Source organism: Octopus bimaculoides, chromosome 13 (assembly GCF_001194135.2).
Source record: "Octopus bimaculoides isolate UCB-OBI-ISO-001 chromosome 13, ASM119413v2, whole genome shotgun sequence".
NCBI lineage: Eukaryota > Metazoa > Mollusca > Cephalopoda > Octopoda > Octopodidae > Octopus > Octopus bimaculoides.
Genome location: NC_068993.1, coordinates 44,891,602 through 44,905,030, shown reverse-complemented (window position 1 = coordinate 44,905,030; position 13,429 = coordinate 44,891,602). Strand labels below are relative to the sequence as shown.

The following is a 13,429-nucleotide window of genomic DNA, read 5'->3' as shown; positions in this document are numbered from 1 at the left end:
TAGAAGATTCATAGCTGTATAAAAAAAAAATTACTGTATTTTTATAATAAGGAATTGTATAAAAAAATTTTTTTTAATATTTGCTGTATTGTAGAAGTATAACCAATTTATTGCACAAAAATTTTAACAAAATCTTATAAGGACCCCCTAAGGGCCATATGGACTCCAGTTGAGAACCAGTGACATAGATCTCAGTATGTACATGACTGGTACTTCGTTTTATCAACACTGAAAGAATGAAAGGTTAAAATAAACCTCGGAGAGATTTGAATACAGGATGTAAAGAGCCAGAATTCTACATGGCGGCATTTTTTCCTAATGAATCAGCCAAATTATGCCTTTAACTGTTTCTATTTTAGGCACAAAGCCAGCAATTTTGAGGGGAGTGGGTACAAGTTAATGACATTGAATTCAGTGCATGGCTGCTACTTTATTTTATCAGCCCAGGAGGGATGAAAGGGAAAGTCAACTTCAGTTGGATTTGAACTCAGAATGTAAATAGCCCAAAAAATACTGCAATAGTATAATGTTTCCGATTTAAGTACAAGGCCAGTTATAAAGGGATGGGGTAAGTTGATACCATCAACACCAGTACATGGTAGTGTATATTATCAACTCTAAAAGGATGAGAAGCAAAGTTGGTTTCAGCATGACTGGAGCTCAGAATATACAGAGCCAGACCAAAAACCACAAGGCATTTTTCCAATGCTCTAATGATTCTGCCAGAATTCCACTCTTTATGATGCTTACCAATTTGGCACTAGGTTAATAATTTTCAAGGGAAGATGTCAGTTGATATCATCAACCCCTGTGCATGACTGCTAATTAATTTTACTGACCTCAAGAGGTGAAGTTAATACCAGTGGGATCTGAACTCAGAATGTAAATAGTGGAACAAATACAGCAATAATAATTTCAACTTTTGGCACAGGGCCAGCACTATTTGGGGGCTAGTTGATCACATCAACCCAACTACTTTTTTTTTTGGGGCCAGTAGTTGACTAACGGCCAACACTTGATTTTGATCCTGCAAAAGATTTGTTGTCATCATTAGTGCTTTTGTTTGTGTCACATAATGTTTCCACTTTTGAAAATTGTGTTGCATTTTTAAGTTGGCAAAATTTCTGCCAGTGTAATGAAGTTCTCTCTCTCTCTCTCATCTATCTATCTCTTATTGTTTGTATCCTGTGTATGTTCAATGTTAGTTTCCTTGGTGGGGGGATTTCCTGCTGCTCTACAACAACAGAAGGCCATATAGAAACGAGTGTTAGCATGAAATGAAAAATAAAATAGATTTCAAAAGAAAAAGTAAGTTTTGCTTTTTGCATGCCCTCAACTATTGGGATACACATTCATGCATTTAAAAGTCTCCATGTCTGTAAAGTAATTTAAGGAACAACAATTTTCATTCAGGAAGACTTGGTAATAATCCGATTTCTTTGGAGTGATTTGAAGACTTGTCTCTTCACACCAAAAAACTGGTGGTGGTAGTGGTGGTGGTGAATGATGATGATAAAGTATTTTAGAGCCATACAGTGCAATGAAGAAATAATAAAAATAATTGTTATTAGTTATAAATCAAGCCCAAAGTCATGTGTTTTGGAGGACAAGCATATGGTTGATTAAACTGACATCAGAATTACTTTGTTTTATTGGCCTTCGCAAGATGAAAGGCATAAATCATCATTGAAAGGATCGGATATTCAACACCTAAGGGACCTAACTAAACAGAATGAGACATTTTGCCTGTTGCTCTACCAGTTTTTCTAAATTGAATAATTGAATGAATGGATGAATCAGAAGGTTGTGGAAGACCTGCAGATACAGAATGATATTTAAAGACTGAGAAATGATTTGGGTAGCAGAAAAAAAATAAAGAAATAAAATAAAAGAAAAGAAAAAGAAATAAAGACCTATCTAGTAATTAATAAGTGGTAATTTGTAACTGGTTTAATAATGATTAGTTAAAACAGTAAATACTGAATGGAATTATTCATTATGAACAGTGAATGTTGAACAGGAGTGAGTCCATGAACAGAGAATAAAAGGCAGCCAGCAAATAGTTCCATAAACAGCAGGTGATGAATAGTTGGTTACTGAACAGTTAACAGGTTAATGTATGAGCCAATGAAATATTTCATTTGCCATGCCACTGGCTAGCTAAGTTGAGGTGAAACAACCAAGTGTGTACTGGATTATACCGTGTTATTTGAGATTATTGCATTGTGTATTTGTTACAGGATACTTCATTCTACATGCTTCAGTTATTCAGCAGAAATAGCTACCAGATTATCTGCAAGTTTCCCCCAGTGACACATTGGATTAGATGCATAATGTAGCGGTTAAGGTATTGGGCTCACAGGTGTTAGGTCTTCTTATCTTTGAGTAAGCCACTTCATTTCATACTGTTCCAGAACACTTGATTGAAAATGAGTACTGGTGCCATCTGGGAGTTAATTCTGCAACAGACTAGCATCCCATTCTGGGTCAGTCTTGTACTCCCAGTATAAACAAGTTGAAAATCTGGATAATCTCAAACAAATTGACTCTGTATTTTCTTTTAAAGTCTGATACTTATTCTGTCAGTCTTTTTTGTCAAACTGTTAAGTTACGAGTATGTAAATAAACCAGAATCAGTTACCAAGCAGTGAAGGAAACAAAGACACACATATAGATATATGTATATACATACACACATATATACAAGATAACACACACATACACAACAGGCTTCTACTCAGTTTCCGGTTACAAAATTCATTCAGAAGGCATTGGTTGATCTAGGGTTACAGTAGGATTGAACCCAAAACCACATGGTTGCAAAGCAACCTTCTTAACCACACAACCATGCCTGCACCTATTGTGTAATGTTTTACAAGAACGCACATAGCTTTCCATATTCTGTAGAGAAATAGAACTGGTACTTCATAATCCTAATTGCATGTTTCTATCACTGAATAACTGTCATATATGAATGAAACAACAACAACAACAAACTGCAGCAGTTCCAGCTGCTGCCACAGTCACCACCGATACAACCACCACTGCTACTATCAGCACTGTTGCCACCACCATTGCTATCACCAAGATATAAAATAAAACATTAAATAAAACCATCTTTTATAAGTGATGGCATTTATAAACAATAATTAGGAGTGTCAGCATAATTACACTGATGAAGCATCAGAGATGACAAGCTGAATAATAATAAAAATAACAATAATTTTTTTTTAATAATAATAATAATAATAATAATAATTTAAATTTACATCTGTGTAAATAATTAACTTATAAGCAAACTGGATTTGCAACACAGATTCAACTCCCACTCATAGCTTATTCACTTATTCTGAAAGACAAAACAAAAAAACCAAACAATAAAAAAAACTGTCCTTGAGAAAGGTACGAATGCCACAAACTGGTCACCTGGTTTCATACCACTACCATAATCACCACCAAACCATTTGTGTGCTTCTAACAGAATCCACCCTGTTGCAAATATTCAAGTCACACAAGTTTCTAGTCTGATGATAGCTGATCAGCCCATGCTATTTTCTATTTTTATGAATATATTTTTAATATATATATATATATATATATATATATAAACACATGCACACAGAGGCACATCAGCACATAGATGCAAAACAAGGTGGAGAAGTTGAGTAATATGCTATTTACTATTTAAAAAAAATCAATTATCCAATCAGACTGAAATGCTTATTCATTGAACTATAAAGACTATGTTATGTAATATTATATATTTTGATGTACCCTCATCTAGACATCATTGTCGTACAAGCAAGGTTGTTCGCTGACATTCTTCTGTGAAAAACATGTCTGGCCATGGGGAAACATTACCTTGCTTGGAAACCGGTGGGTACTGGCAACAGGAAGAACACCTGGCTGTAGAAAACCTGTCTCAACAAATTCCATATGAACCATGCAAGCATAGAAAAGTAGACGTTTGATGATGATGATGATGATGACGATGATATAGACTAACTTTGTTCATGGCGAGGTGTATGCTTGCTTGTTGAAAAATCAAAATGATGCATGGGCCAAAGAAAAAAAAAAGCTTGGAAAACAATCACCTATTTGAAGTGGGAATGTACTTAACAGCATGCTTTTTATTTAGGGAAGAAACATGATACTGAAATAGTTGATGTTTTTTTTTTTAATTAAATAGGTCTACAAAGGACAGTAAGATTGACTTAGGCAATAAAATACTGAACTAAATCAGAAATTCAGTGTTTTAGTTTTTTCTTTACTCAGTTTGAATGCAAAACCCAGCAAGGTTAACTTAACCTTTTGTTCCTCAAAGATTAATTAAAAAAAGTTATGGTAATATAATAGGCTTTTAATTCAGTCTAGTAAAAGTGTGCGTGTGTGTACAGAGCAAATCTATTATATGTGTATGTATATATATATATATATATATATATATATATATATATATAGAGAGAGAGAGAGAGATTGCTTGTAGGGTCACAGCATTTCATTTTCCAACCATAATATACTAAAAAGTATATTATGGTTGCAAGGCAAAATATTGTGTTGCTACCAGCAATTAATATGTACATGCAAGTTGTCAGGAATGTATTCAATGTATAAATTGGTCTATCCACTAGTGTAACACTGTTAAATTTAGTGGTTAATTAAGCAATGTATTCATGGATAGTTAATGGGTTGGATGTGGTGCTGAACAAGGAGCAATAACTCCTGAAGTATGTATATACACCCATTACCAACTTTTCTATCTTCGATTGCATTGTTTACATAGATGTATTAATATACAAAATGTTGTAACTTTCGGTGCTAGTTCTAAATTCTTTAGAAAATCTATAGACATAAACTTATAAATATATAAATGTGTGTTTGCCCTTGCCTTGAGGTTATTGTAAACCAGTATTCCAGTCTTCTGTAATAAACATGTCTGGCTATGGGGAGATATGACCTTGTTTGGAAAGAGGTGAGGGTTAGCAACAGGAAGGGCACCCAGACATTCAAAATTTGCCTCAACAAAAATTCTGTCTGACCCATGGAAGTATGGAAAAGTAGATGTTAAACAATCATGATGGTAGTAAATCATGGGTGTGTGATTAAGAAGTTTGCTTCACAATCACATTGCATGGTACAGTAAGTCTATTTATCACACTGCATGATACAATAAGTCTATTTATAACTCTAAAATCACACAGCTACTGACTTATTTCATTGACCATAGGACATTGGATAACAAAGCAAATCCACAGTGAAATTTTATATTGCAGACATGGAGCACTGAAATAAACAACAGAATTTATGATTCACACTGATTAGCTCTCTACCATCTGTGACTACTTCAGTAAACTCTTCTGAGTACTTCTCCAATTTAAGAGCACATTCCAATCAAATAGACCTCCAGTGCTTGCAATAAGGAAAACTGGCTCTTCAGTTATCATTGCTTATTTTGTTTTCCTTCTTCTTCTTCTTCTCTATGCTAGCATCAACAGCTGGATAACTGGCAGAAGGTGGTGGGGTGAATGAAATTCCCTTAAGTTCCCAACAGCAAAGTATTTGCTAGCAATTACAAGGACAGAGAATGTGTGTGTGTGTGTGTGTGTGTGTGTGTGTGTGTGTGTGGGTGTGAGTGAGTGAGTGAGTGTGCATGCATATGTGTGTGTGTGTATATATTTTTGAGTTGCAGTGGAACTGTGTCAGTGACCAGGCTGCAGTTGTGCAATAGAAATTTTGACATTACATAAAATAGAAATAAAATTAAAAGTGAATTTAAGAGGTTTATGTACTACTAAATGGCTAGGATAGATCTTCCATGATGTAACAGCTTCAGTTTCAATACACAGTCCCAGATTGAGTCACTTGCAAACATGATGCCAAGTATAAAGCTCCTCTGTCAGTATCAGGCAAAAAGCACTCATGCTGGTATCATGTAGAAAGCACACATGCCAGTGTCACATTAAAACAGCACCTGTGCCAGTGCCGTGTAAAATAGCAATCCAGCACACTCTGTAAAGTGGTTGGCATTAGGAAGGGCATCCAGCCATAGAAACCATGCCAAAACAGTCTGGCACTTGATGCAACCCTCCAGTTTGCCAGCTCCCATCAAACTATCCAACCCATGTCAGCATGGAAAAACGGATGTTAAATGATGATGATGACATATATGTATTCTAAACATATCTCTTTCTCTTTACCTTTCTCTCCCTACCCTACAGCGTGTCATTAACTCTTCCCTCACCCTCTTTTCTCTCACCATCTTTTTTTCTTACTTTTTTTTTTTTGCTTCTCCCTTCAACTAGTCATTTGGCTTTATACATCTTTCTCCACTTCTTCCTCACACTCCTCCCCCTCTCACTTTTACCCCACCTCTCTTAGTAACTAAAGTGTAACAGGTGAACGAACAAGTAGATTATTATATAGATTATAATGTTACACGCACTTATTTTCCCCAGCTACCAGAGTTAATTACTGAACATTAAAATCCCATTAGCTGTTATGAAATACTTACACTGACAAATATTTGAGAGTTTACCTTGAAGGTACCAAGGATCAGGTAAAGGTGGATCACGTAACTCAACAAAACCAACAAAGTTACATAAAAAAAAGTCTTCCAAATGTATTAAAATCAAATTGAAAGATTTTTGAGAAAAACAAAATATCTACATCATGTTGTAAACATAATTGAGTGCATCTGGTCCAGAAAAAAAAATGATAGATGTTTCTGCTCCAGGTCAGCTTTGATCCACTAACTGATTATAAAAGTTGTTGCAGCTGTGACAATTCTGTTTTTAAGCTTTATGTTTTCTGTTTTCTGTATCTCAGACTACATTTTTTTCTAAAATGATTTAAGTTTGACTTGAAAGAGATTTGGCAGCAAAACCCAGCTGGTCAAGTATTTGCATAGAGGCTCCATCATTGACTAAAAGATGACAGAGAATGAACTAGACTATTGTTTATCTTTTGCTTGTTTCGGTCATTAGACTACAGCCATGCTGGGGCACTGCCGTGAAGAACTTTAGTCAAACAAATCAACTTCAGTACAGTAATACCTCACTTTACGAAGACCCGCTTCACAAGCATACTCCTGGAATTAATTAACTCCATATATCGAGGCATTACTGTACTTATTTTTTAAGCCTAGTACTTATTCCATTGGTCTCTTTTGCCACTAAGTTACAGGGATGGAAACAAACACAGACAAAAACACACATATATACACACACAAACATACACACACACAACAAGCTTCTTTCAGTTTCTGTTGACCAAACCCACTAACAAATCTTTGGTCAGCTCAAGGCATAGAAGACACTTGCAAAGGTATCATGCATCTTAGGCAAGGAACATCAATTTCAAACTCAAAACAATGTGTGTGTGTATTCTTTTTATCCTACCACCACACCACAACTACCACTATATAATGATACCTATACATATTTATGTTTGAGTTTGATAATAATAATAATAATAATAATAATCCTTTCTACTAAAGGCACAAGGCCTGAAATGTGTGGGGAGGGGACTAGTCAATTACATCCAAAAGGATGAAAGGCAAAGTTGACCTCGGCAGAATTTGAACTCAGAAAGTGAAGACGGACAAAATACTGCTACGCATTTTGCCCAGCACACTAATGATTCTGCCAGCTCGCTGCCTGTAATTCCTTGAGAATTATCATAGCAGCATATGTCACTGCGGAACATGAATCTCCAGTTATATCATTCTAATAGAGTACTAGGTTCAAACGATATTAGCATCAACTGTGGCAATTTCCAAGGTGACTCACTTTCAGCAAAGAAAAAAAGCACATGAACAATCGGCTGGTAGATGGGAGCAGAAAGCTCTGCATGGCAAATATGTGGCTTGTACCAAACAAGCTGATGTTGACCAGAAGCACACCCACCAGGGGCTATGAAGCTCAAGGCTAAAAGCAGAATGTGAAGGCTTCATTTTAGCTACTCAAGACCAAAACTTATTACCTTTTATCTCTTATCAAGCAAATGTCTGATTCTACAATGATGAGATTGAAACAATGGATCACAATCTCTGGATGTAAAGTTTTATCACCATGTAGAGTATAAATCAAGACATGTCAGAGTTGACCGATATCCACACTGGTTAATATGTCAGCATTATGAAGTCAAAACCGTTGAAAAGTGGTATCAGCATCACCCTGGGACTGTAACTGAAGAAGAAAATGTAATGATTTCTATGGGACTTTCCTGTACATACAGACATAACTATCAAAACTAATAAACCAGATATTGTTGTAAAAGACCGAAATAATAAAGTCTGTTTATTGATTAATATAAGCATCCCTTGTGATCATAATATTGCAGAAAAAAGAATTTGGCAAGCTCAGAAAATATAAAAATCTGCTAATTGAAATCAAAAGAAAAGTGACATCTCCAGGCGGTTTCAGTACCAGTGAGTGTAGGAGCACTAGGAATGATCAAAAATGGAATTGGAAATTATTTGAGAATCATCCCTGGCTTACCATTCCTGCAAGAAGTGCAAAGAATTGTTTTAATAAGTACATCACATGTTTTGAGAAAATTATTGCTGTGGGAACAACAACTTTCCACGTAATAATTTTTGTTTTTTACATAACTTTATTTGATTTTGTAAATAAACAATCTGGTGTGTTTATTTTAATGGCCTATCAATGTTTACAGTGAGTTTCTTTGCCCTAGGTGTCAGGAAGACACCAGACAAGAAATGGAAACAAAATTGAAGGAAGATGAAAAACATATAATACTAATAACAATGTATCATATAAGATAAGAAATAGAACTTAATATGACACGGAATATTGACAGATATCACACGAGGAGACAAATAACTTCCGTTCAAATATCAAAATACAGACAGAAAAATCAATATTTTTATGATTCATTTTTGTGGAGGTGGGTGGGGGCAGAAGAGAATGAAAACAAAGAATAAGGAATCAGACAGTTTGAAAATAGCCAGGAGGAGGGAGTTGGGGAGACAAGAAAGATGGAGTATTGGAGATAAAGACCAATAGAGAACAAAGGAAAATTGGGATGATGAAAATGAAGCTGACTCTGGAAAAGAATAAAGTTGTGTTGCAGTAGCCACGGTGATGATGACGATGATGCAAATGTGACGGAATTTGAAAGCTTTATCAATGGAAAAATTTCAAAGTGAAATATTGTCTTTTATCTTTTGTTTCAAGCCATTGGACAGCAGTACTTATTCTTTTTCTTAGTCTGGTACTTCTTCTATCAGTCTCTTTTGTTGAGTATCTAAGTTATGGGGACATAATTAAATCAACACCAGTCGTCAAGTGGTGAGTGGTGGCACACAAACACACATATGCATGCATACACACACACACACACACACATACCATGGACTCTCCTGTCATTAGACAACATATGAGGACTCAGCAATTTCTTGCTGAACAACCGCGCAGATGATTTGTTTATAGTGATCAAATGTCCGAGTTCACATAAGCTCACTCCCTCCATCAAATCAACATTACCTGTACAGGTGTACCATGTGCCACACGTCAGATGATGAAATGATGTATATATATATATATATATAGACACACATTATTTAATAGTGGTCTTTCTCTAAATTATATATATACACACACACATACACATCATCATTGTTTCATGTTGTTTGTTCCATGCTGGCATGGGTTGGACAGTTTGACAGAGGGCTCTGCCAGGTTCTATGTCTGCTTTGGCATAGTTTCTACAGCTGGATACGCTTCCTAACACCAATTACATAACAGGGTGTATGAGGAGCTTTTTGCATAGCACCAGCACTCATGAGGTTGCCAAATACCCACAAAATAAGACCCTTCAAGTGAGCAGGATATAGGCTGGAGGAATAAGAAACTACGACAGAAGGACAAGAGGTGAATACATGGCTTGCCTACCTGGAAAATGAGAGTGAAAGAGATGTGAATATGAAACAATAATGAAATGGAGAATGATTTAGATATCTACAGGAGATCTTAAGAGAGCACTGAGCAGTCAATGCATTGAACTAGCTGTTCAGAGAGCACTGGATTAGCAGTCAACTACACTAAACTAGCTGTTCAGAGGGCACTGGATTAACAATTGAGTGCACTGGATTAGCTGTTCAGAAAAAACTGAGCTAGCTGTTCAGAGCATGCTGAGTTAGGTGTTAGAGACAGCACTGAGCTAGCTGTTAATGTACTGACACTTACTTGGGTAAGTAAAAGAAAATGATGTAAGAAAAAGAAAGACAAGAAAAGTGGAAACATGTGAAAGTAGAATCTATAAATCAATAATGAATCACTTACAGCAAAATCAACCATCAAACAGCATCACTCAGTATTTTTGAAAATAACATGTCTACTTACATACAGCTCAACTTTTTTTGTATTTTGTAAAATTCAACACATACCTAAATAAATAAATAAAAAGAACAAGCGTTAGTATTGGAAAATTTTCAATTTCTCTATTCTTAAATAACACTATAAAATGATATTTAACATTAAAATTTAAATTATTTTGCTGGGCAGGGGTGCAGGTTTATGGACATTGAAAGGAGAAATTTTTAAAAAATGGGGGTGACACCCTCCCACCTGCATGGCCATGCACTGTTTATCTTGATAGGAGGTCACCATGCCATGTACATATGGTTGTGATGCATGTGCCCAGTGTACCTTTATCAGACATGTAGTGATGATGGGGTATATTGGGCTTTGTATATTTGTACCCCAGGTTCACTTTGATGGCATGTGCTGCTCTTTCACTCATTAATAATAATAATAATAATGATAATAATAATAATAATTTTGGCACAAGGCCAGCAATTTTAGGGGAGGATATAAGCCTATTTCATCAACTCCAAAGTTCAACTGGTACTTATTTTATCAACCCGAAAAGGATGAAAGATAAAGACAAATAATAATAACTGTTTTTAATTTAAATATAGATTCCTTTTATTGACTGTAAAGTGGCTATGAAGTTGGAGAGCCGACAAAAACAAAAAAGAGAGAGAGAGAGAGAGAGAGAGGGTATACATATAGTAAAATGGTGAAATCAACAGTAATAATAAATAACAAGAAAGGATCTTCAAAATGGGAGGCAATGACATGGTATGCCTCAAGTCATCCTACACAAAACACAAGAGTATCCTATTACAACAAAAGCTAGTGCCTTTTCACTGATCTTGCCCACAGGGTTAGTGTAAGCCCATTTAGCCACACCAACTTCATCACTTTTACCCACCTTTATTAACTGTATTTATTGGAGGTTAATACCTCCCTCTATACCTCATCTTCTTCTTCCAATCAGACTTCATCTTCCATCTTCCAATTCCAAGCAGTATTTGAAATTGATGAAGACTTACCCCGAGAGGAAAGCCTTTGTTCTCAAACCCTTCAGCAGTGCCCATTTCACAACTTTCTTTGCTACAGCCACCAAACAGAGGGGATCTGCACACCTCTGGATCAGGTTCAACTGCTGGTGGATCCAACACATGTATGACTGTAAAGTTTATCCTGAACAGGCAAGGAGCTCTAGTGGTGCACATGCATGCACACACACTCTCTCTCTCTCTCTTACTTGCTTTCTTTTTCTTCATCTCATGCCAGCTTCACAGGTAACTGTTGTCATGGACCCCTACACCAATAACTCATGATTCATGACTTTGCTTGGGAATAATGTAGCAATAGCCCCCCCCTCACACACACACACACCCTGCTATCTGCTGGTATGTTCAGTTTACTTTTGCTAATCTCCTACCCTCCCAAGCTTACCCATAAGGCGTAATCCCTATTTAACCCTTGGGCAAGAGAACTAGTTCATTTGACATCAGGGCCTGTCCACACATGTCAAGAGACGGACCTCCCTTCCTCTGAATACTGCACTCTTTAACCATAGGACAAATATTTTTGGTTCACAATATGAAGTATGTTAGCCTACACTTAACTAGAGTCTATAAGTTTGGCATACAAGTCTGTTTTGCTAAGTAGATTTTTGACCATTTCTAGAAATAGTTTTACTATAAAGTAATTTTTCTTTAGGTATGATCAATGTGATAATAATGATGTTGAAACATTGTACACCCACCAGCTTGTTTTCCTTCTATGAGAACGGTTCTAGAGCAGTCACGTTTGTTTTCATGCATGACCTCATCATCATATATTTGTTTACAACACCGAGAGTAGTTCTAGTTAGAAAGTGTGCAAGTTAGAAAATAATAGGATTATATTTTTGTGAACAGAGCCAAGCACCTTTGAGTAGATGTCAAATTCTATTATGTTGAATTTGTGATAAAGTTGTAGCTATTATATACAACTCTGATGGTTAATGACTTTCTGAAACAAGTGAGTATAACAACACTCATTTCCTATATTCTAACCACTCTCTGGATGTCTAAAAATTAAACTTCTATGCTTGTTTCACAGTTTGAATCATAGAATAAAGTCTTAGCAACCAAGTGTCCTTTCAATCACACCCTATTGTCTTAAAATAGAAAAGACAATACTGAAACGTATATCAGATACACTTATCTGCGGAAAAACAAATGTGCTGGTCACAACCCAGTCAGGCTGACTTGGAATAAACAACAAAAACAAACACATGCTTATTAAAGATTATTTGTGTTTTATATACCCTCTAAAAGTCATAGCAGTAGATAAGCTTTATGTTCTTCGTATTTATACCTTGTCTTTAATCTTTGATCTGTACATAGGTCACTTTTTGTGAATACCATTTGTAAATTTCCTTGTCTTTCTATTTAAATAGTTAACTCATTTGAATGAAATAATACCAATCATTGCCAATACTGTCGAGCAAATTCACAGAGCCATAGATATTTGAAGCAATGTGTTTCTATGATCTCTGTCCAGAAAAGATAGACAAACCTGAGCTTTTAAGTCAACATTTCTCATTGACTGGCAATATATGCAACATCCAGTGGGAATTAGACTTAAAATTTGCCAATAAAGAACATATATATTTGCATATGTAGAAGCTCATCATCATTGTTTTAACATCCACTTTTGTATGCTTTCAAGGGGCAGATGAAATTAACTGAGGCAGATTTTCTATGGCTGGATGCCCTCCTGTCACCAACCTTCACCTGTTTCCAGAAGACTGAAAACAAATGACACCGCTTGTATAATGGTGATGCTCATTTACAACTATCTTGTGATGTCAAGATAAGGATACACTAACACACACAAATATACATATACAACAGGCTTCTTTCAGTTTCTATCAACCAAATCCTCCCACAAGACTTTGACTACAGTAAAAGACACTTGCCCAGGGTGATATATGGGGAACCTAATACTATGCGATTGGAAGTAAACTTCTTAATGACACAGTAACGCTTGCACCTAACATGGATACAGTCAAATGACTGAAATGAGTAATGTATATATATATATATATATATATATATACACACACA

The 13,429-nt window shown here is 35.7% G+C and overlaps 1 protein-coding gene across 2 annotated transcripts in view; it reads right to left on the bottom strand.

Moving 5' to 3' along the window:
* The window catches only part of LOC106880692 (myotubularin-related protein 8), a 223,581-nt gene that overhangs the window by 143,871 nt on the left and 66,281 nt on the right, over nucleotides 1-13,429 (bottom strand). The window lies entirely within an intron of this gene.